Raw genomic sequence first — 25,152 nt, 5'->3', positions numbered from 1 at the left:
GTTGACCTCGCCGCTAGCGGTTATTTTCTTTGAAAAACCGGTCGGTTTTTTTGTTGGTTTCGCTCATTTTTTTAGTTCGTTTTTTTATAGATCGGTTTTTCCGGTTTATCTAATTAGCGAGCGTTCGCTCGTTCGTTCGTTTTAACGAACGCGTTCTTCGATTAGATCTGGTTAATGAACGCTCGTTCATTAACCTGTTCGTCGTTTTCTTTTTTCTCGGATTAAATCCGCGATTTTTCTGATCGCGATTCCTGATCCATTTTTCGTTTTAGTATAACTTTTCGCTCGTTTGTCGGAATCAGGCGATTCAAGCGCATAGAGTTTCCTCTCAAAACCCTCTTTCCGATTAACCAACTCAAACAAGTTTTTGCCACTGTAAAAATTGCCCTAAATCCAGAATAGTAAACGAAGCTTTTTTTGCCGTTTGTCTTTCGTTGCTTCATTCGATTTGATTCTTTTTGCCAACCGGAGTTTTTAAGTTAAACTTTCTGGTTAGATCTCTTATTCGAGTTTTACCTATGCATTAGTTGAGTGCTTATTGTATGCTTGTTTGTTTGCGATAGAGTACCCGGAGTGCGCCCCTTGCTACTTCGAATCACTAGGTTTCGCGAATCATCAACAAGGTAAGTAACACTTTGATCATACCTCATACTACCCAGTTTTTATTGAATTAGATCAATCCTCACACATTGCATGATTAGGATCTAATTAAATTGTGGGTTTGGGAAGTAGTTGAGGTAGTATCTATTACTTGTTTATTATCAAACATTTGGGGGTTACTTCTACGTTTGCTTATTATGACATGCTATGCTAGTAGACGTGGATTGGGTGAGTGAAATCCATGACAGATGTGACATTGTTAAAGTAAAGGTTTATCTAAGGTGGCAACTTAAATACACATCTGGGTGGATTAAGGCACCTGGGTATTCCAGCGATTGCCTATTTTCTTTTGGACCGCCACCCAGTCTCAAAGGGATCATGAGATTATTCATGCTAGAAACTTCCATGTGCAGCCACAAGCTACTATGGGCTCTAGCATAGTTGACTAAGTTGTGCGAACTCTTACAGTGATAGACTAGCAGATGTAGGGGAAAGTAGGTGTAACGATCTACCCGATCGTAAGGTGCAAGCACTTCTGAAAGACTATGTCTCGGTCGTCCGTTTCTCAAACACCATGTAGTGCGAGAAATCAAACGGAGGCGATCGAGTCTTGTGGGGAAAAGTGCGCAAACCTCTATAGAGTGTATAAACTAATCATGGTTAGCCGTGTCCCCGGTTATGGACATCTTGAGTATCTAGTACCTGGATTATCATGTGAATCTCATCATGTTACTCTAAAATAAATTTTATTGGGTTTTGTTTAATGATGATGTTTAATTGGGATTGAGAATGCTGTCAACCATTCTCAATGTTTAACAACTACCATGATAGTTAAATAAAATTTATTCCTTTGCAGTAGGGAAAAATTGGCTTTACGCAAAAATTGTAACCATAGGGCCTTTCCACCAGCCAAGCATGTAGTATAGACTTATTCTTCCATTACTCTCTATGTGTTACGTTGCCAGCATATTCCATGTGCTGACCCGTTTCGGGCTGCAACGTTAATGTTGCAGACTTTCAGACGATGATTAAGGTGCTTTTAGGTCATGGTTCCATACTCAGTGATGCCGTTGGAGTTGATGGACTCACTTATCTTCCAAGCCTTCCGCTGTTATCATTATTAAATGGCCTTAAGCCATATTTATTGTAATAAGTTCTTTTTTGGGACTCTCGATGTAATAAGTGTGTGATTGCTACTCTGTTATAAATCCTTTAAGTATTGTGTGGTGTCAGCATTACTGATCCAGGGATGACACCTGAGCACAGAGATTGGACCGTTTGAGGTCTGGTCGCTACAAGATGGTATCAGAGCACACGCTGACTGTAGGACACGACCACTAAGCTAAAAGACATAGATCACTACTCACTCTCTTCTCATTCTGACATCTCATCTTTTCTACTCTTTTAGGATGGCGGATGTAAGGAACAAGATCACACAACTAGATGAAGATACACCCTTTGGACGTCATTTGAAGGAAGTCACTAGATACCTGAACATAGGAGTACCAAGTTTCACCGGAACCTACAACGCCACTTTACCTGAAGAAGAGCGCTATATGATTCAAGTTCAAGTTCCAGGAAGGACGTTCATGCCAGTCACTGAGCCCATAGAGTTTTCTTTTGATGCACCAACTTGGAATCTAGGAAAGAGTATGGCAGCTCACATCGCCATGGGACGCATTGGAGAAGTTTACCGCAATGATCTCAAGGATACTATCTATCAAATTTGTGGGCGCCGAGATGAGCACTGGGAGATGATCAGCACCAACAAGGATAGATCAATTGCAGTTTTTATCCAGGAGCTAAACCAGCACATTCGACGTCAGGAGAACCAGATGTGCGCCGACAGGATAGATCTGAAGAAGGCGAGGACAAGAATCAAGGAACTAGAGGAAGAACTCAAGGCCACACGTGAAGATTATGAAGAGGAAAACGAAGTACTAGTGGAGAAGAATGACGATCTGATCAAGAAGATCGAAATATTCATGGGAGGCCCTACACCAGTAGAAGAAGACGAAGAACCCAAGGAGATTCGCCCGGAAGACTACATCATCATCGACGACACCGACTCGGACCCAGATGATAGCGATGATGACTATGTTGATGAAGCTGGAGCAGATATCATGGAGTCTGCAACCGAAGAGTATTTTTAGTAGACCACCCCAACAGTAGTAGTAGTCCACCATGTAAATATAGTAGTCCGAGCACTTTTGCGATAGTTAGATCGATTGTATGCCCTTGTTTGATTGAATGAAGTGAATTGTTTGCATTTGCCTCATGTGCATATGGGTAGTGTTTTCTCTCTAGACCCCTCTCTATTCTTAAATCTCATCTTTTCTAAACCCTCAGATGCCTCTGAGACGTGACCCCGGATTTACCTTCCCACCGGAGCTCACCCAATTGATCCAGCAGCAGAACACATTGATGCAGTTGCTAGTACAGAATCAGAATCAGGGGAACAATAACAACAACCCACCACCACCACCACCACCTGTTGATCACTTAGCCCATTTTTTAAGGCTGAATCCGCCGGTGTTCTCCAGTAGCACCGAACCGATAGTAGCAGATGATTGGCTCCATAAGACAGCAAGGGAGTTGACCACCGCAGGATGCACAGATGCGGAAAATGTGAAGTTTGCCGCACATCAGCTTGAAGGACCCGCAACATCATGGTGGGAAAATTTCACAGCCACTTTCCATGTCGACACTGTCACGTGGGACCAGTTTCAGCAAGCTTTCCCTACTGCCCATGTTTCAGCAAGAGCTATGGCCATGAAGAAGCGAGAGTTTCATAATTTGCGCCAAGGAGGACGGACAGTTGGCCAGTATGTGGAGGACTTTAGTAAGCTAGCACGTTATGCCCCAAATGAAGTAGCTACGGATGCAGCTAAGCAGGAGAAGTTTCTGGAAGGACTGAATGATGAGTTGAGCATGCAGTTGATGGTAGCAACCTTCAAAAACTACCAGGAGTTGGTGGATCGTGCTCTCATGATTGAAGGGAAGCAGCAACAGATTGAGAATCGCAAGAGGAAGTATGGACAAGGGAAGTACAATTCTGGAGCTCAACAGAAGCCACGTTTTACCCCTAGACCGGGAGGACATTTTCAGCATACCCATGGAGGAAGTAGCTCGCACAATCACAACGGCACCAAGAATGGTAATGGGAATGGAGGAAGCAACGGCCAGAACCGCGCAAACCCATCAACCCCAGCCAAGAGAGACCTGAGCCAAGTCACTTGTTTCAAGTGCCAGAAGACCAAACATTATGCTAATGAATGTCCTGAATCCCAGAATGGAAATGGCAATGGAAGCTCTGGGAAGAAGCCGCACCCTTTCAACAGGGGACAGGTGAACCACGTTAACATGGAGGAGGTTGAAAAGCAGCCGGATGTTGTAATCGGTAAGTTTTTGGTTAAGTCATTTAATGCACTCGTTCTTTTCGATATTGGTGCATCGCATTCATACATATCAAGGGGATTTGTGGATAAGCATAATCTACCCACCAAAGTTCTTAGAACACCTATGTTAGTAAGCTCACCAGGAGTGGAGTATATGGCTAGTCAAGGATGTTTTCAAGTGCCATTGAGTATAGGTAGGCATGTGTTTCCCACGGATTTAATCATTTTGAAATCACAAGGATTGGATGTAATTCTGGGTATGGATTGGTTGTCGATGTATGGAGGAAACATCGATTGCGCCAGTAAGTCGATCTTGCTCACCACCCCAAAAGGGAGAAGGATCAAGTATGTATCCCAACATGTGCCAAAGAGGACTCAAGTAAATTTTTTAACAGGAGTTGTGCAGGAGGAAGTACCAGTGGTAAAGGATTTCTCTGATGTATTTCCAGAGGAGTTGCCAGGCATGCCACCGGATAGAGATATTGAGTTTTTGATTGAGTTTTTGCCAGGCACAGGGCCAATATCAAAGAGACCATATAGGATGCCCGCAAAGGATTTGGTGGAGATTAAGAAGCAGATTAAGGAGTTACTAGATAAAGGATATATTCGCCCAAGTTCTTCGCCTTGGGGATCACCAGTACTTCTAGTGGAGAAGAAGGATGGATCGTTAAGGATGGTTGTTGATTATCGAGGATTGAATGAAGTAACCATCAAGAACAAGTACCCACTACCAATGATCAATGATCTGTTTGATCGATTGCAAGGAGCTAAGGTATTTTCCAAGATCGATCTGCGATCAGGATACCATCAGTTGAAGATTCGAGAACAGGATATACCTAAGACGGCTTTTACCACTAGGTATGGGTTGTACGAGTATACCGTTATGTCATTTGGTCTGACTAACGCACCTGCATATTTTATGAACATGATGAACAAGGTATTTATGGAGTTTCTGAATAAGTTCGTCGTAGTGTTCATTGATGATATCCTGGTATACTCAAAGAACGAAGAGGAGCATAAGGAGCATTTGCGTTTGGTACTTCGTAAGCTCAGAGAACATCAATTATATGCCAAGTTTAGCAAATGTGAGTTTTGGTTGAAGGAAGTTGGATTTCTCGGACACGTTATATCCGGCGAAGGTATAGCAGTAGATCCCACTAAGGTTGACACTGTGACAAATTGGGAAGCCCCAACAACAGTTAGAGAAATTCGGAGTTTTCTTGGACTTGCAGGATACTACCGGAGATTTATTGAGAATTTCTCGAAGATTGCAAAGCCTATGACGGAGTTGTTGAAAAAGGATACCAAGTTCATATGGACTGAGGAATGTGAGGCTAGTTTCCAGGAGTTAAAGAGACGTTTGGTTACATCACATGTGTTGATTTTGCCGGATCAGACCAAGGATTATGAGGTGTATTGTGACGCTTCACGTCGAGGACTTGGAGCAGTGCTTATGCAGGAAGGAAGAGTTGTTTCATATGCCTCACGACAGCTTAAGCCTCATGAGTTAAATTATGCTACGCATGATTTGGAGTTAGCAGCCGTAGTGCATGCATTGAAAACCTGGAGACACTTTCTCATTGGAAACCATTGTGAGGTGTACACGGATCACAAGAGTTTGAAGTATATTTTCACACAGAAGGAGTTGAATCTCAAAAAAGAAGATGATTGGAGCTCATCAAGGATTATGATATGAGATTGCATTATCACCCTGGAAAGGTTAACGTAGTAGCTGACGCGTTGAGCCGTAAAAGCCATGTCAACACCGTAATGACGGGAGATTTACCGAAAGAGTTAGCCGAGAATCTTCTTGAGCTATGTTTGGAGATAGTCCCGGGAGGCTATGTAGCAGCATTGGAGATTCAATCTACTTTGATGGATAAGATCAGAGAAGCTCAGAAGACTGACAAGGAGATTGCCTCTATAAAGAAGAAAATGAGCAAAGGAAAAGCTAAGGGATTTCGTGAAGATGAGCATGATACCTTATGGTTTGAAGACCGTGTTTATGTGCCTAATGATTCGGAGATCAGGAAGTTAATTCTGCAAGAGGCCCATGATTCACCATATTCGATTCACCCAGGAAATACCAAGATGTATTTGGATTTGAAGGATACTTTCTGGTGGACCAGAATGAAGAAGGATATTGCGGAGTATGCAGCAGTTTGTGATGTATGTTAGAGAGTAAAAGCTGAGCATCAGAAGCCAGCAGGATTGCTACAGCCATTGCCGATACCCGAATGGAAGTGGGATAAGTTAGGCATGGATTTTATTATAGGTTTACCCAGAACTCGTTCAGGCTATGACTCCATATGGGTTGTAGTCGATCGTTTGACAAAGGTTGCTCATTTCATTCCAGTGAAGACTACTTATACCAGTGCAAAGTTGGCAAAGATATACATGACCAGAACCGTATGTCTGCATGGAGTTCCAAGGAGCATTGTATCAGACAGAGGAACCCAATTTACCTTAAAGTTCTGGAATCAGTTGCATGAAACTTTGGGTACCAGGCTAGAATTCAGTACAGCTTTCCATCCGCAGACAGATGGACAGACTGAGAGAGTCAATCAGATTTTGGAGGATATGCTGAGAGCTTGTGCGCTAGATTACGGATCTAGTTGGGACGAGAATTTGCCATATGCAGAGTTCTCTTACAACAACAACTATCAATCCAGTTTGAAGATAGCCCCTTTTGAAGCCTTGTACGGAAGAAGGTGCAGGACCCCATTGTCGTGGGATGAAGTTGGAGACCGCCAGTTGTTTGGACCGGATTTGATTAAGGAGTCTGAACAGAAAGTGAAATTGATTCGTGATAGGCTCAAGGTAGCTCAATCCAGGCAGAAGAGCTACGCAGATTCTAAATGCAAGGAGACAGTTTACAAAGTCGGAGACCGAGTTTATCTTCGAGTATCTCCACTTCGAGGAGTTAAGCGCTTTGGAGTTAAGGGAAAGTTAGTGCCACATTTTGTAGGCCCATACAAAGTTTTGGAGTGTATGGGAGAAGTAGCCTACAAGTTGGAATTGCCCGAAGGATTGTCAGGAGTTCACGACGTGTTCCACGTTTCCCAGTTGAAGAAGTGCCATGCAGAGATGGCTGATATACCCCTGAGAGATACACTGCCGCTGGAAGCAATTCAGTTGGACAGTGATTTGATTTATGAAAAGAAACCAGTCAAGATTCTAGAATATGCCAGTCGAGTCACCCGCAGCAAGGTTATAAAGTTTTGCAAAGTTCAGTGAAGCCACCACACGGAGTATGAAGCCACCTGGGAGCGAGAGGAAGAATTGCTGAAGGACCACCCTCACCTATTTTCTAGCCAACCCGAATCTCGAGGGAGAGATTCATCTTAAGGGGGGTAGGTTTGTAACATCCCAAATTTTCAATTTAGAATGTTATACACTAGATCATCATTGCATATCATATTTTATTGCATTTTGGTTGATCCTAGAAAATTCTACGCAACTCAAGGACCCTCGGAGAGAGTTGGGGATTTCGCTATTTTTATATTTGAGTTTTCTCAAATTTTGAAAATAGGATCATTTGATTTATTTATTTTATCTTCAATTATTTCTATTATCAAAATATGAGAGAGGGAATAAAATAACTTTCCCAAAAATAAAGAAATACTGAGGATTTAATAAAAAAATCAAATAATTTTTTTTGGTTTTATTTGCTATTTTATTTGAATTTAGGAAAAATGCGCGTTTTTCAAAATTGCATTTAGGCCCCAAATAAATGTTCATCCTGTGCGACACGATTTTAGATGCCGGGGAAAATTTATTTCGGGATTTTTGGAGTCCATTTAGTATTCCTTTTGTTTTTTTCTGAGTGTAACTATTTAAAAAAAGCACAACCGACTTACCGGGCCGTGTCCGACCTGGACACTTGGCCTGGCCGACTTTATAAGCCGGGGAGGCCCAGCCGGACCCCCACCAAACCCTAGCCGCCAGCCCCGCCGCCCTAGCCGCACCGCCCGCCGGATCCGCCGCCGCCAGAGGTTGACCTCACCGCCACCGTTTTTTTCGAAAAACCGATCGGTTTTTCCGTCGGTTTCGCTCGGTTTTTTTAGTTCGTTTTTTTTGTAGATCGGTTTTTCCGGTTTATCTAATTAGCGAGCGTTCGCTCGTTCGTTCATTTTAACGAACGCAGTCTTCGACTAGATACAGTTAACGAACACCCGTTCGTTAACCTGTTCCTCGTTTTCTTTTTCTTTTTCTCGAATTAAATCCGTGATTTTTCTGATCGCGATTCCTGATCCGTTTTTCGTTTTAGTATAAATTTTCGCTCGTTTGTCGGAATCAGGCGATTCAAGCGCCTGGAGTTTCGTCTCGAAATCCTCTTTCCGTTTAACCAACTCAAACAAGTTTTTGCCACTGTAAAAATTGTCCTAGATCTAGAATAGTAAACGAAGCTTGTTTTTTTTGCCGTTTGTCTTTCGTTACTTCGTTCGATTTGATTCTTTTTGCCAACCGGAGTTCTTAAGTTGAACTTTCTGGTTAGATCTCTTATTCGAGTTTTGCATGTGCATTAGTTGAGTGCTTACTGTATGCTTGTTTGTTTGCGATAGAGTACCCGGAGTGCGCCACTTGCTACTTCGAATCGCTAGGTTTTGCAGATCATCAGCAAGGCAAGTAACACTTTGATCATATCTCCTACTACCCAGTTTTTATTGCATTAGATCAATCCTCACACATTGCATGATTAGGATCTAATTAAATTGTGGGTTTGGGAAGTAGTTGAGGTAGTACCTATTACATGTTTATTATCAAACCTTTGGGGGTTACTTCTATGTTTGCTTATTATGCCATGCTATGCTAGTAGACGTGGATTGGGTGAGTGAAATCCATGACATATGTGAGATTGTTAAAGTAAAGGTTTATCTAAGGTGGCAACTTAAATACACATCTGGGTGGATTGAGGCACCTGGGTATTCCAGCGATTGCCTGTTTTCTTTTGGACCGCCATCCAGGCTCAAAGGGATCATGAGATTATTCATGCTAGAAACTTCCATGTGCAGCCACAAGCTACTATGGGCTCTAGCATAATTGATTAAGTCGTGCGAACTCTTACAGTGGTAGACTAGAAGATGTAGGGGAAAGTAGGTGTAACGGTCTACCCGATCGTAAGGTGCAAGCACTTCTGAAAGACTATGTCTCGGTCATCCATTTCTCAAACACCATGTAGTGCGAGAAATCAAACAAAGGCGATCGAATCTTGTGGGGAAAAGTGCGCAAACCTCTGTAGAGTGTATAAACTAATCATGGTTAGCCGTGTCCCCGGTTATGGACATCTTGAGTATCTAGTACCTGGATTATCATGTGAATCTCATCATGTTACTCTAAAATAAATTTTGTTGGGTTTTCTTTAATGATGATGTTTAATTGGGATTGAGAATGCTGTCAATCATTCTCAATGCTTAACAACTACCATGATAGTTAAATAACATTTATTCCTTTGCAGTAGGGAAAAATTGGCTTTACGCAAAAATTGTAACCATAGAGCCTTTCCACCAGCCAAATATGCATGTAGTATAGACTTATTCTTCCATTACTCTCTATGTGTTACGTTGCCAGCATATTCCATGTGCTGACCCGTTTCGGGCTGCAACATTAATGTTGCAGACTTTTCAGACGACGATTAAGGTGCTTTTAGGTCGTGGTTCTATACTCAGTGATGTCGTTGGAGTTGATGGACTCACTTATCTTCCAAGCCTTCCGCTGTTATCGTTATTAGATGGCCTTAAGCCATATTTATTGTAATAAGTTCTCTTTTGAGACTCTCGATGTAATAAGTGTGTGATTGCTACTCTGTTATAAATCCTTCAAGTACTGTGTGGTGTCAGCATTACTGATCCAGGGATGACACCTGAGCACAGAGATTGGACCGTTTGAGGTCTGGTCGCTACAACCAACCAGCGGCCAAATTTTGGCGAGAATTCTATGAGCTTTTCTCTTCAGTTTTTTATGCTTTACCCATTATCTACGGCCACAGAGGCGCTCCTCCCCATTGTCCCTAGCTCGACGGGGCTTCTCCTTGTCATCCCTAGTTATGAGCAAAGTTGCACCATACACAGAGAAGTACCTACAGAGGAAAAGTTCAAGTACATGAAGAAAACATACAGGCCGCCAGCATTCATCGCTGATTCTGGTGAATCCTTGCATTTCAGACCATGCCATCGCGACACTAGGAGAAGGATGAGGGGAAGAACCCATTCAGACGAAGAGACGCCATGTCATGTCCCGTGGAGGACAAATTTTTCCTACTTCGTCGCGTGCTTACGTCATGCACAACGAGCCTCTATAAAATAACTTTGTGAATCATCTATCCTAAGTCCAAGCTAACTCATGGATATCATGTGGTGGCGAGAAGTCGTCATTGGACGTGTGAAATGAAGAAGGAAGAAAAAGAACAGGAAAAAAGGGTTTCATGTGGGATCTGTTCGTTTGAGACTTGAAAATTTTAAGACAAGTTTCAGCTAGGAATATGCTAAAGAAAAAAGCTCCAGCATGGGGCGGAGTTTTTACATTAGTAGTATATTATAAAATAAAATAAAAAGGTCAGAGGCCCTCTCTTAGTCTCTTTTCAGTCTTAGACACATAGTTGAGAAGAGAGGAACGGATAAGCAAATGGGAGAATTCCCGTAGTTCATTTTGGGCTACTGCTCGGGTGAGCCACTGAGCCACCTCCACCTCTACTAGATCGGGATCGCGCCTTGGCGCGAGGGTGCCGGTCCAAATGTTTTGGTCAAGGAGGCAATGTTGTTGTTTGGCTCAGCACGGTGACCCAGCGACTAAAACCTCAATATAACAACGCGTTCGGAACATCCAAAGGAATTAAAATAACCTCGCAATAAATGTGTTCAGTATATATCACAAAAACTACAAAGATATATCAGGAGCAAGGTATAGTTGCGGCCCATGATGACTGAATTGAATATAGGGCATACAGATTAAATATATACCAAAAGCAAAGTGTAGTTGTTACCAAGAATAACCGCAATTTCACTATAGATAATAAAGAAAAAATTTGTACCAAAAGCAAGCCAAATGTTTGCCAAGGACAACTAATTTGTATCGAGTGGTACAAAACATAAAGACATAAATTATATAAAATAATACCAAGTAGTTCATATCAAGAACTGTAAGAATAAGTGTTACATGAGATGTTGTATCTGCTCATAAACACAATGAGATAACAGACAATTGGAAACGATGCTCTAGAAACATCGATATCTACGGTACGTTATAGCTGATCACTACTGATAACTCTACTTCCTCTTTCCACGTTCTGAGGCGAAGCCAGCGCAATTAGTAGTGGACAATACTTGACAGGTGTCATCATGATAATATGAAAGCTCTATAAATAATATTAGCATTAGCTCATGATATTAGGCACTACAAAATTCGGATAGATGGCATAATGAGATTGAAAATAAATCTGTAACATTGTGCCTGTAGAGTATAAATAGAAAATATGGCACTTCACAACCGAGAGATCCAAATAAATATTGCAGCTGAAAGAAGAAGGTGCCTGCAAGAAAAGATGATGTAGGTGAGAGCAACATATCATCCACTTGATACTTGAGCAGGAAAAGGATGGATACCTATGTACAACTGGAGTAACTTATCTCAGACGGTGATGCAACAACAGTATTAAGAGAGAACATTTTCACCATGAATGAAATTTCATAAAAGGAATAGAGAAAAGCGAGGATTGCAGCTCAAGCCCATTCTCGCTCACTGACTGAAGATAACTGCCATAGTATGAACATACATGATTCACCCGGTATTTCTGTTTATTTTTACGATTATCTCTCACATTGTCACTGTTGTAAGAGGTTTCATTGTCTGAGCAAGAAAATGCACATTGGAACTATTATCAGTTGGACATTTGCAGGTTGCTTTTTCAGGGCAGAAGTGAAATTCCTACCAAAAAGTTAGCACCAGACAAAAACCCCGCTAAACAGCACTTTGATTAACAGAACTGCAACCACAATAGGTGTACAACCTCCATTTACTTCCTAACAAACCATGTGAGCGATCCAATCCTTAAGATAAATGAATAAGCAAGGATTAACCAAACTAGACCAACAATGGCACCATCGGGAGACCAAATCCAACAAAAGAACCCAATAAACATCCTATCCTTTCCACACTATTTCACAAGCATCAGTCCAACACAAAAAAAATCCAACCCTCTGTTTATCATGTGTGAATGGACAAACAACTCTCTGTCTCTCGGCAAACAAACCTGAAAGTGCCAACCAAAAACAAAAGAATACATGGACACAGACTAATAGACTAATTCAAATGTACCAGAAAAAACAAGACTAAACTAAAGGGCACATGTCTTATTGCATCCACACCTTCCTGACAACACACTATGACGAGTATGTTCTATCAAACAATCCTCACAAACTGACGCCACTGGCATGACACAGGACATGCAGGACCAGCACACACATCAGTAGGCCATGCCGATTGAACTAAAAGAAAAAACCCACCAAGCACTTTCTACCTATGTGCAAAAGAACAGATACCCCATGATAAAGAACACAAACCATGTGTGCATCCACAATTTCAAATTAACCTCAATTGGGGACAATATCCAAAATAGTCGCAAATTCACTTGCAAACTACCATACACACACAATCCAGAACTGTTTCCCACAATTTCTAACACCTCAAAACACAAAAAAGGTAGAAGGAGATGAAAATGCAAGTGTTGAGATTGTATTCTGGCCATGTCCTTAGGATAGTCGCTGATGACATTCTTGGTTGAAAGATGTGCCTCTCACGAGGTGAAGAAAAATATACAGAATTCTAACCAGCTGATCCGCTGTGTCGACGTGATATAAATGTAAGTGAGCCATAATAACTTCTAGTATATATACCTGAACACACATGAAATGAATGAAACTTCAGAGAAACATATCAAATCTATTTGAAAGTAGCAATCATTGTTTAAACATCTCAAATAAATCATAACTAAAAAAAGATGTTCTCCTTATCACCATGTTCTAAGCATGAAGGAGTTTAACATCTCCACTCTATCATTCAGCCTAAAGATAAAAACAATCTGATGCAGGAAGGAACTAAAATAAAGATTCTGGGAACATGTTGGCAAAGAAGTGAAGCGTGCCTAAGTTGTGCTATCCATTGTAAAAAAACACTGAGCTTTTGAAATAAAAATAGGACTACCCTGCATAATATCGCATCTCACAAGCCAATCTGGTCGAACCACAATATGTAATCAAGTCACAAAGCCAATCAAGCCACATAACTGTAGTGGTCAGACGGATCAGCTAAGGAACAATATGCATCAGCCAAATTGTTCATCAGCGTACAGATCAATACATCATATATTTAGATCAAGCAAACTAACACCAGAATAAAAATGCTCCCAAGTTCATTGCTCATATGCATTTACCAAAAAAATGTGACTGTGCACAACTTACATCCATGATCCAGAATGTTGAGGGTTGGAAGGGAGGAATGAGAGAAATATGACCTTCGCCCCAAGCATCATAGAGCCAGTCTTTGAATGATAATTTGCCTGATTAACATGCCCTGTTGCATGCACTGCCAGCCTCTGATCTCCCCGCAGGGCCCGGGATGTCTGAATAACACGGTATATAATATAGTGAGTAGATACCAACAAACATACCCACATATACACACATGAATGATTACACAGAAAGAAATATTGCATAGAAGGTCATGATTCACACGAACTATGTCTTTCATCCAAGATAGCCTGACTGTAATATTAGGACGATATGAAATATTAAGATGCCTGAAATAAAGCTTTCTCTATTCGTAATAATATTTCTCCCAGAAATATTACAGTCAGGCTATCTTGGAATAATTACATGGCAGGGGGCATCAACACATCATCATACCAAAATAAAGGAGAAAAAAAGAACAGGAAAAGTTTATGTTCGAGTAATTACTACTTGAAATATCATCATAGTAATTTCGGTTGTCCCTTGATGTTCAACTATTGCCATTCTACAATGGATGCATGACCAAAGATCCCTTGCCAACAGAACCGAGAGCAAACCTGAAAAATGACAAAAGCATTGGCAGTACTTCCAGCAACATAAATCACACTATTATTGCATACCCTATTATAACTTTCAGACTGCTCTCCCATACGTGACTAATTCAGTCAATTAGATGGGAACTTAAGTAAATAAAAAACATGACCTAGCAGACTGTAGAACCTGAATTAATATTACGACAAAACTAAATGCAAAATGACTGGCTACTTAGCATGGAAGAATGCTTTCACCAGGCAGAGCTAGCTAAAATTAGAAGAAAAAAATCAAGCAGACTTAACAACAGGAGCATACAGACCTTCGTCGATGTCATTGTCATCTTCGATTTAATAGAGAAATCAGAATAGTTTGAATACCATATCTTTTCTTAACCTGAATACACATATACAACGGATGTTTGTCAGTTCCAAAACCCAGCCAAAACTGAAGTTATGCGTGGCCATGATCCATTCAAAGTTGATTTTGTACAGGGGGCAATGGATTTCTAAGTTGATTTGCAAGGAAAATTGATGTAATTATGTGCCATTAGGATACATTCAGAGTGCTAGAAACCTATGGAGAGGAAAAGCAAGTACATATCTGTAGAGGTCAAGACTCAACTTGAATCTAGAATAGCAGATGTAGTTTCACCGTGATCAATTTAGACAATACTGAAATTGGCATGACTGTGATCTGCATACCAATATTAGGTCACTTCTTAGTCTGCTCACAAAATGTTGATCAAGAGTTCCCCATCGATCTTAAAGATACTAATCGCAATCACAATTCCCTCTCGAAGTTAACTGATTATCACGAACACGCGGGGAAGAAGGTCACAGCTAACTACAACATAGAGCTGGCATAAAAACAAGTAGGAGCTCATAATTTCCCATTACTCCTAAAAAAATTATAAAGCAAACCAAAATTAATGCTTTGTGACTGACCAACAAGAATTAGAAAACAAATTCTTATACCGAAGGTGCTCTGAACGCAAATCTTTTCTTCATAAACACGGAGAAACTCTCGTGACAGAGTAAGCTTGCGACGTATAAAAAGATATTATAAGAAAGAACACCAGATAGGAGCTAACAAAATTAAGTTTAGAATATACGCTAGCAAATCAATAACCGTACAAAAATATTGTGGTCCAAATAAGATTCATATAGGCCACTAACTAAACCGACAGGAACCAAACTTTTATATTTTGACCAATTGTTCCACATTAGTCTGGACTCTTGTTATTTCATTTATCCAAATTAAGACTGTCATTATCTAAATTGAATATGCTTAAAGCCTCTATCTGATTTAGCCAAAGCAGGAGAGCATCTAATATAACAAAATAGCAGGGCGAGGTGTTTTTATAATCATCATAGTGTTGGGGAACGTAGTAGAATTTTAAAATTTTCTACGCATCACCAAGATCAATCTATGGAGTCATCTAGCAACGAGGGAGAGAGGAGTGCATCTACATACCCTTGTAGATCACGAGCGGAAGCGTTCAAGAGAACGGGGTTGATGGAGTCGTACTCGACGTGATTCAAATCACCGATGACCAAGTGCCAAACGGACAGCACCTCCGCGTTCAACACACGTACTGTTGGGAAGACGTCTCCTCCAACTTGATCCAGCAAGGGGGAAGGAGAGGTTGATGAAGATCCAGCAGCACGACGGCGTGGTGGTGGAAGCAACGGTGATCTCGACAGGGCTTCGCCAAGCGCAAGGGAGATGGATGAGTGTCACGGGAGGGAGAGGGAGAGGCCAGGGACTTGGGTGCGCAGCCCTCCCTCCCCCCCACTATATATAGGGTGCCTAGGGGGGGCGGCCCTAGGAGATCCAATCTCCTAGGTGAGGCGGCGGCCAAAGGGGTGCCTTGCCTCCCAAGGCAAGGATGGCGCCCCCACCCCTAGGGTTTCTAACCCTAGGCGCAGGGGGAGGCCCATGGGGGGGAGCACCAGCCCACTAGGGGCTGGTTCCCCTTCCACTTCAGCCCATGGGGCCCTCAGGGATAGGTGGCCCCACCCGGTGGACCCCCGGGACCCTTTCGGTGGTCCCGGTACAATACCGGTGACCCCCGAAACCTTCCCGATGGCCGAAACTGGACTTCCTATATATGAATCTTTACCTCCGGACCATTCCGGAACTCCTCGTGACGTCCGGGATCTCATCTGGGACTCCGAACAACTTTCGGGTTACCCTGTGCTAATATCTCTACAACCCTAGCGTCACCGAACCTTAAGTGTGTAGACCCTACGGGTTCGGGAGACATGCAGACATGACCGAGAAGCCTCTCTGGTCAATAACCAATAGCGGGATCTGGATACCCATGTTGGCTCCCACATGCTCCACGATGATCTCATCGGATGAACCACGATGTCGAGGATTCAATCAACCCGTATACAATTCCCCTTGTCAATCGGTACGTTACTTGCACGAGACTCGATCGTCGGTATCCCAATACCTTGTTCAGTCTCGTTACCGGCAAGTCACTTTACTTGTACCGTAATGCATGATCCCGTGATCAACCACTTGATCACATTGAGCTCATTATGATGATGCATTACCGAGTGGGCCCAGAGATACCTCTCCGTCATACGGAGTGACAAATCCCAGTCTCGATTCGTGCCAACCCAACACACACTTCCGGAGACACTTGTAATGTACCTTTATAGTCACCCAGTTACGTTGTGACGTTTGGCACACCCAAAGCACTCCTACGGTATCCGGGAGTTGCACAATCTCATGGTCTAAGGAAATGATACTTGACATTCAGAAAAGCTATAGCAAACGAACTACACGATCTTTGAGCTAAGCTTAGGATTGGGTCTTGTCCATCACATCATTCTCCTAATGATGTGATCCCGTTATCAATGACATCCCCATGTCCATAGCCAGGAAACCATGACTATCTTTTGATCAACGAGCTAGTCAACTAGAGGCTCACTAGGGACACATTGTGGTCTATGTATTCACACATGTATTACGATTTCCGGATAATACAATTATAGCATGAATAATAGACAATTATCATGAACAAGGAAATATAATAATCATTTTATTATTGCCTCTAGGGTATATTTCCAACACATAGGACTTAAAAGTATCAATGACATACAACCCAAAACACAAAATTAGATGGCAAAACATGCATGGACTGAACTCTTCAGCAAAATAATATATGTCTATTCAAAGCTATATGTTTCCAGATTGTTTAGGATTATTTTAACTGCTTTGACGTTCCCCCTCCTCAATTAGAGGTACAAGTGATAGGATTCGGTGTACTGAATTGATACTTTGCACATATATAGTACATCTTTGTATGTACTTTACAGAAGTACCTCGTGGGCCCCTATTACCAAGACCGGTAAGAAAATTGTGCAGCTATGAGATGGTTAATTTGATTATGTTGTAGACTAATTTTATACAGTGTACACGGAGTTCCCAGAACAAGAAAAATAGAGAAAGTAGCTAAGCTCAGGTGCACATGGACCCCCAAAACCATATCACCGTCTCAAATCAACTAGAGTAATAGACATCTACTTTGGATAAACTATAGCCAAGTTGCATTGGATACAGACGCTACATCATACTTCTTAATACAATGAACATTTGACAAGCAACTAAATTCTAACAACCAGTATGAATCAGTGACATGGTACAAATAACAGGTTGGTCCATATATACATACCTGAAATTGTACTGTTGTAGACGTAGGAGGTAGCGACATAAGCACAATCTGATTTGTGTTTCGTCCCTGAATTAGATGATTCACTCCAGCACTCGATTTTTTTCCTTGAACACAAAAGGAAGGAAAAAGAGTATTAGAAACCAGCATATGTGGGCCTAAAAAGAGTATTAGAAATGGAAAAAAGAGTATTAGAATAATTTTCCTAAAAAAATTGCAGGTTGCATTGGAAGAGAGACACGGTATATCCCACGTTGCAATGAACAATTGAACAAGATTCAGGAAAAGGCCAAGACAAACCTGGAAGTAAATTTGATCCTAAGCAAGCATCCACATCTTGAAGCCATAATGGGGCGCCACCGCGCCAGCATATAATGTAGGCCAATATGAAAAGAAGATTCATCCTGAAGCCATAATGGGGCACCAGCATACAACAAGACACATGAAGTAAACCTAATTGTAAGAGCAAGCTTGCACAACCATCTGTCCAACAATCCCCTTCCTTAGAACCTACCTAGACCATATAACATGCCACAAGTGTGCACCTAATTTGGTACCACCCACCAACATTAACCTAAGGCTAAATAGTGGAGTCTGCAATTACACCAAACCTGAGATCTCTAAAATTATTTTATCCTTAATCTTGGACCAGATCCACCTAGTTTATCCAAAAAACAATTGGCAAGAGCCACACTAACCATCATAGCATAGACTCGAGATTCGTGTTTTACACTCTAGGATAGGAAAAAAGAAATACCAACCAAAGAACATAGGACAGAAATATATCCTTCCAAGGATGTAGCTAGATCCAAGCTCCTCCTGGACAGAAAGAAACAGAAGTTTGTCCCTTTCTTGACAGAGAAATAGAACCAGGAAGACAACAAAAAATTACTTTGGATGAATCGTGCTAGATCCAAGGCTAGGACTGAACCGACCTACTGCTACTACGCCTTGCAGCCATTCATCTACGTTCAAAACAAGTAACATGCAGCCAAGCATACATTAAACACTTTGACTGGAGGAAGTGCAAACTAACATAGGAAGTATATCAGAATATGAGAGCAGATGACAAATATTATCCCTTATGTTGATAGGATACAAAATCCAAAATAGGTAAACATATATTGTTTTCGCGATTTATGAAAATTAAAGCGCACACTGACCAAACAATTAACACCAGTGGCCATTGGCACATGAAACATAGAGCTGGAAGGCAATAAGCATTCAGGTATAACAATAAGAGAAGCACAAATGCCAAATAGATGTTTAGCCGATGTTCGAGCCCCGCTGCTTGGCACTTTTTGATAAATTGCAATCAAATTGGCTAGATAAGATAGATGTGCAGGGGTAGGAAGAGGGGGTGGAGCTCACCACGTTCAGGGGGAGTAGGAGGAGGGACGAGCCATGAGGGATCGTGCCTCGTCCACCTGCAGCAGTTGCTGCTCATCCAGATCGGAACCGACCTTGTCCACCAGAGGAGCAGGGACGCGTGCGTGCACCTGTGTGACCAAAAGCAGCAACATCGTGAGGGGGGGGGAGGGGATTAGGGTTGGAGCAGGGGGGAGGGTGGCATCCCGAGCAGGCCATTGCATGGGCCCGGAGCAGGCAGAGCACAAGCACTCAGAGGCCAAGGTCGGACGACATCGCCGGCGAATCTATGAGCACCTTGGCCGCTGCCTGCCCTGCTCACTCTCCCTCTTCTCTTCCCTTCCCTTCCCTTCTGATGACGAGAGGGGGAGGCTGCGGGCGGCGTGGTGCGATGGAGACGAGGAGAGAGGTCCACGCCAGCGAGGTCTGAGCGGCGTCGGCGGCGGCGAGGTCTGCGGGGCGTTGGTGGCGGCAAAGTGGGCGGGGTGGAGAGGTCTGGTGGAGGGAGAGTTCGGGGAGAGGGCTGGGGCTAGCGAGGCTGGGATGCGGGAGGACGGGGCCATGGCCGCCGCCGTGCTCAGAGCTCGGCCCCGACCACCGCCGCGCTCACCAACGCACCCACACGCCTAGGCTCGAGCTCGGCCATGGCCGCCATCGCGCCCGGATCCAGAGCGCCCTTCCACCCCTCGGCGCGCGCTGCTTGCCGCCGGGCCTCACGGGAATGGCCGCCGCCCGGCCGTCTTCGAATCCGGCCACCGCGGCCCGACCAACGGGCATGTGATTCGGGCGACGGGAGGGGAGGAGATGAGGCGGAGCACGGGGGATGAAGGGTGGCGGCAGCGGCGAGTGCGGGGATGGTGGGGGCGACTGGGAGGACGAAGAGGCGAGGCAGACGCCCTCCCTCGTCTCATCCATTGACGGGCCAACCAGGGATCAACGCGTCATGAGCCAACATGTGAAAAGACGAAAACGCCCTCGGCGGGGCACTGTAATAACGGCGGTGGCACAAGATATTTTAGCTGGGAAGCAAACTATTCATTGGAACAGTGTTTTCAGCTCAATCCAGCAGTTGGGGGTGACTGAGGGCTCGATCCGACGGTCCCAAACGCATCAAGCGAAACGATCCGACGACCGAGAGTTGCTAAACTCTGAGAGAGCCCGGGAGCGACTGGAATCCTTATTTCTCGATGTTACTATGTACCACCGACACATAACGGAGCAACAGCGAAACCAGGTGACAGCAACTTTTCAGCCATTTGGCAAATAAAATCGCTGTCGCCCATCAAACCGATTGATGATGACAAATATTTTTTCGGTTTTGCTAATTTTCATCCGGTTGAATTCAATTGGCTTTCATCAGTTTTGTGAGCCATGCGATCTCTGTGCCGAGATTCGTGTTATTTTTGCCCCAATGTTGCTTTTTCTTTCTTATCGGGCCCGCTAGGGCTCCTTTGATTCAAAGGAATTATTTAGGATTTTTGGAGGATTGAAATCCTTAAGAATTTTTTCTATATCGGCCTTTGATTCATAGGATTGGATCCCATAGGAATTTATCCTATGAAATCTTCTGTACTACATTTTATAGGAAATCTAACATCCACTCCAACCTCTTTTTACAATTCCTTTGTTTTTTATGTGGCATCAAACACTTTTTGCTAATCCTATAGGATTCAAGTTGATATGCCATTGCAATCCTATACTTTTCCTATTCCTACATTTTCAAAATCCTGTGAATCAAAGAGGCATTTTCTGGAGACCCGGTACCCTTCCTTCGCTATCGCTCGCGTTGTTGTGGTTGCCCGTTCTCCTCCTCCTCGTTTCCCTACTCATTTCGAAGACACAACCGGAACAGAGTCGAGCGAGAGTGAGACAGCCATGGCGATTTGGAGCTCCCCTTGCCGCCCGATTCAGTAGGCTGGTGGTACGGCGTCCGGCTGCCCCGCCCCCTCCGTCTGCCGCACCGGAGGTCTGCAGCATCTCCCCACGCCACCTCCCTCCCCCACCGCGGGTACTATTTTTCCCCGTCGATTTGTGTCGTTCGTCAGATCTGTTTGTTAGTTGCGTGTAGAGTTTTCTCGGTCAGATCTTGTTGTTTGTGTTAGTTGCATGTATTACCCGCACATATTTTGTGTAGATGTATGTGGTTTGTGTTGCCCCTTGAGTAGATCACTGATATTCACATTAAATTTAGACTAGAAGTACACTGATCCCTTTGTCATCTGCTAGTTTGGTAGGTTGTCGTTCGTCTGGTATGTGTCTTATGTAGATGGCTGGGATACAAATGCTGACCCTCTTGGTGGGTTCAGTCTCGTGATGTGTATTTCGTGAACTGATTTTTTTCAGTTTAGTAGAAATTTTGGACTCTAATTTTTAGTGGTTTTGGTTAGTGATTTAGAGTGTAACTGTGAGTGAATTGGATAGTGACATGGCCTGAATTTTTTCAGTTAAGTAACAATGATTTGGACTGCAATTTTCAGTGTTTTGAGTAGTGATTTGGACTGTAACTTTGAGTGAATAGGATAGTGATGTAGATTGAATTTTTCAAGTCAAGTAACAATGCGTTGTACTGTAATTTTTACTGTTTTGGTGAGTGATTTGGACTGTAACTTTGAGTTAATTGGACAGTGATGTGGACTGAATATTTTCAGAAAAGTAACGGTGATTCGGACTGTAGTTTCACTCTTTTATTAGTCTGTCTTACACTGCAATTTTGAGTGTTTTGTTCCATTGGCTTGTAACTTCAGGAGTGTGTAAGTTACAGTGATCTACTCTGAATTTTCCCTTTTTTCCAACACACTACGTTAAACTGAATATCATTAGCAGATGACTAGTGTTGGTAGATTTTCCCTATTTTAGTTTTCTATGATTTTTTTGCAATGCAAACCTTGTACATCATTTGCGCCTGAAGTAGCTCGGTAAAAGCGTATGACCCACTCTGTTATTTGTCAAGAAACTAGTTAGAGAAAGCATGTTTTTAATAATGTTTTTTGTTTTCAGGATTTTTTTTCTGCTATTAGAAAGCCATATGTTAAGGAAATCAACCTCGTCATTGAGGTACATCGCATGTCCTTTGATGATGCATTTCATTGCATTTGGTCGATTGTAGGCATCTGCCTTCAGTAGTTTGAGTAAATTATCTATTAATGCAAACAAGTATTCAATTCTGAACTGTAAATAAATGCAGAGTAATTTTGTAATAGGTCCCAGTAATTTGATCTAACGGTCACAAATTTGTCCTTTTAGTTCTGAAATGTAAATATGTTATCAGTTCTATAGATTCTTTTTGTTTGTTGCTACTAGTGTGAGTGCCTTCTAGTGTGAATGTTTTTAGCCTGATTGTGTTTGTCCTTTTTCTGTTAATTTCATTTTTTAGTGCTTATGTTAATGCCTATCAATATTCAATGTAAGCAAGCATCAGATCATAGTAGTTTGCACTTCCAAAGTTACTTAAATTCAGTCCTTCAGTCACAGCTATTTAAGAACGGGTAGAAAGTGTCTAAAACCAGTAATCAAGGTTTCTTAACAGTGTTTAGGTTTTTAGTTTCCAAAGTTTGCGAAAATAGTCATATTTTCTCTCAACTCGGGCAATCTTCCCCCTTGTATGTTTTTAACTAGTTTTCCTAAAATGGAATTGCTAGCTTCGTGAGCTTGTTTTGATCCTTGTAGTGTGTTTATTTCTGCAAATTCAGAAATCTATGATCTGGGCATCTAGTTTTCAGTTTTCCTGTGATCATAGACTACAAATTCATGCAACCATATCCTAGTTGTTCCTAGAGTTTCTCCTGGTTCAAGCTTTTGTACGATTATGTTCTTATTTTCGATCTATGTAGATTTAGTGCTTAACTTAGCCTATGTAATATCCACTACAGGTATGTTCTTTCTTCCAGATCTGTTCAGGCAGGAGAGAGACGAGAGACGACAGGAGCTGATGAATGCATAGGAGGGGGTGTTTACCTGTGATTTTTTTGCTTCTCCAACCATGTTCGTGTCCTTGATCATGGAGGAATCGCCCTCTCTGGTGGTGCTTCTCTGGGGTTAAATTTAGTACTTTCTCAGTGGTATTACAGTGTAATTCTTCTGTGTGTTTTAAGTGGAATTTACAGTGTACTTTTAGTGGAATTAGAGTGCATTTTCAGTGGGTTTACACTGTAATTATTAGTGGAATTACAGTGGAATTTACACTGTAAATCTGTGGGTTTACAGTGTACTTTTAGTGGATTTTTGCCCTGTATTTGCAAGTGGCATTTTTAGTGGAATTATAGTGTATTTTTAGTGAAATTACTGTGCATTTTCCATGGTATTTACACTGTAATTATTAGTGGAATCTACACTGTAAGTCTTAGTGGATTTACAGTGTACTTTTAGTGGATTTTTGCTCTGTATTTTGCAAGTGGAATTACAGTGTATTTTTAGTGGAATTACTGTGCATTTTCCATGGTATTTACATTGTAATTATTAGTGGAATTTACATTGTAAGTCTTAGTGGATTTACAGTGTACTTTTAGTGGATTTTTGCTCTGTATTTTGCAAGTGGAATTACAGTCTATTTTTAGTGGAATTACTGTGCATTTTCCATGGTATTTACACTGTAATTATTAGTGGAATTTACATTGTAAGTCTTAGTGGATTTATAGTGTACTTTTAGGGATTTTTGCTCTGTATTTTGCAAGTGGAATTACAGTGTATTTTTAGTGGAATTACCGTGCATTTTCCATGGTTTTACACTGTAATTATTAGTGGTATTTTTGCCCTTTGTATAGTTGACTCAGTGCATCAGCAATTGCAATTTTTTAGTATTTTAGTGCTCAGAGTGTTATTCAGCTGTGTGGTTAGATGTCATTAGTTTTGGTCCTTCTCATCCTCCTGTAGTTAGCTTAGTTCACCTTTTGTTAGCTTTTAACACTTTTACCTGCTTTCTGTACGGGTTTCAATAGATTGGGGTGTGAATCCGTTTATAGTTTGGTATGTGGACCTGTTTAGAAGTGATTTGCTGGACAGAAAGAAGGGTTCGGATGCGGCTCTGTAGAGTCTGCACTTCATCAACTGATCCCACGCCCATCCCCTTATTGATCCATGATGCAAGCTGTAACGGAGGGCCGGAACAGAACGCATGTATAGCTGCCCACTTGGTACTATGGTGTTCCGTGATGTAAAACCACTCTCGCTGCCATTGGTTGGAAGTTTCGGTGAAAGAGCCTTTTGGCCAGAGAGTGTTGGTAAGCTTGCTTACTACAACACCGCCACACTTCGCCTATTCCCCGTCGACTACCTTCGGCTTCACACTAAAGGTCTTGAGCCATAGGCCGAAGTGTGGGGGGTTCGGAGGAAGGCCTCGCACGTGATGATAAACGCTGAGACGTGGAGGAGAGAATCCGGAGTTAGATCGTGAAAATCTAGTCCGTAATAAAACATTAGCCCCCGGACAAAGGGGTGGAGAGCGAACCCTAGCCCTCGGAGGAAGTGAGAGATGAATGCGACCCTCTTGCCGGATTTGGGGGTCGGAATAACCTGTCCTTGAGCAGGAAGCCTGTGGGGGATCTCCGCGGTCAGGTATCTGGCCGCCCGAAGCTTTGCGACATCCTCCTTTGTAATGGAGGAAGCCACCCATCGACCTTGAGGGATGGGCCCAGACATGATGGGGAAGCTTGGAGCAATGAAGTCGAACCTTGGGTGCTAGAACTTGAGGTTGGAAAGGCTGAGGAGAGGTTTGGCGTAAAAAGACGGCCCTTGGTTCCTTTATAAAGGCACCGGGTATTGAACGCCTCCTCCTGAGCCTGAAGACTTGCCTATTACTAAGGAATCTTTTCAACAGAACGGTTGGGTTACCCATGCTCGTATTGATGAGAATCCCGCAATAAGGGGACACGATCTCTGCTTCGACATGACGTGCCAATGACAACCACGCCTCGAAACATGGAACGGTGGGATAGGAAACGGTTTGAAATAAATAATCGGGCGAGCGTGATGTCATGTTATAAAAATTATCAGCAGATTGGTCTCGTAAAATACTATACTCTACGGTTGTGGTACTTGTGTTGCAGGTACGGACACTGTCGTTTCGCCTGAA

At 42.5% G+C, this 25,152-nt stretch overlaps 1 long non-coding RNA gene across 2 annotated transcripts; it reads left to right on the top strand.

The window, feature by feature from the left end:
* Window positions 1–20,836: 20,836 nt before the first annotated feature.
* LOC119267561 lies at window positions 20,837–23,503 on the top strand. Of its 2 annotated transcripts, none has more exons than XR_005132490.1 (3): window positions 20,837–21,093; window positions 22,083–22,139; window positions 22,955–23,503. It is a non-coding gene; the product is annotated as an uncharacterized LOC119267561 (long non-coding RNA). The 2 variants fall into 2 exon arrangements; XR_005132489.1 differs by having other exon boundaries at window positions 20,842–21,051.
* The last annotated feature ends 1,649 nt before the right edge of the window (window positions 23,504–25,152 follow it).

The sequence above is a fragment of the Triticum dicoccoides genome, chromosome 3A (assembly GCF_002162155.2).
Source record: "Triticum dicoccoides isolate Atlit2015 ecotype Zavitan chromosome 3A, WEW_v2.0, whole genome shotgun sequence".
Taxonomy (NCBI): Eukaryota; Viridiplantae; Streptophyta; class Magnoliopsida; order Poales; family Poaceae; genus Triticum; species Triticum dicoccoides.
The sequence above is the reverse complement of the archived record's forward strand: the minus strand, read 5'-3'. Positions and strand labels throughout refer to the sequence as shown.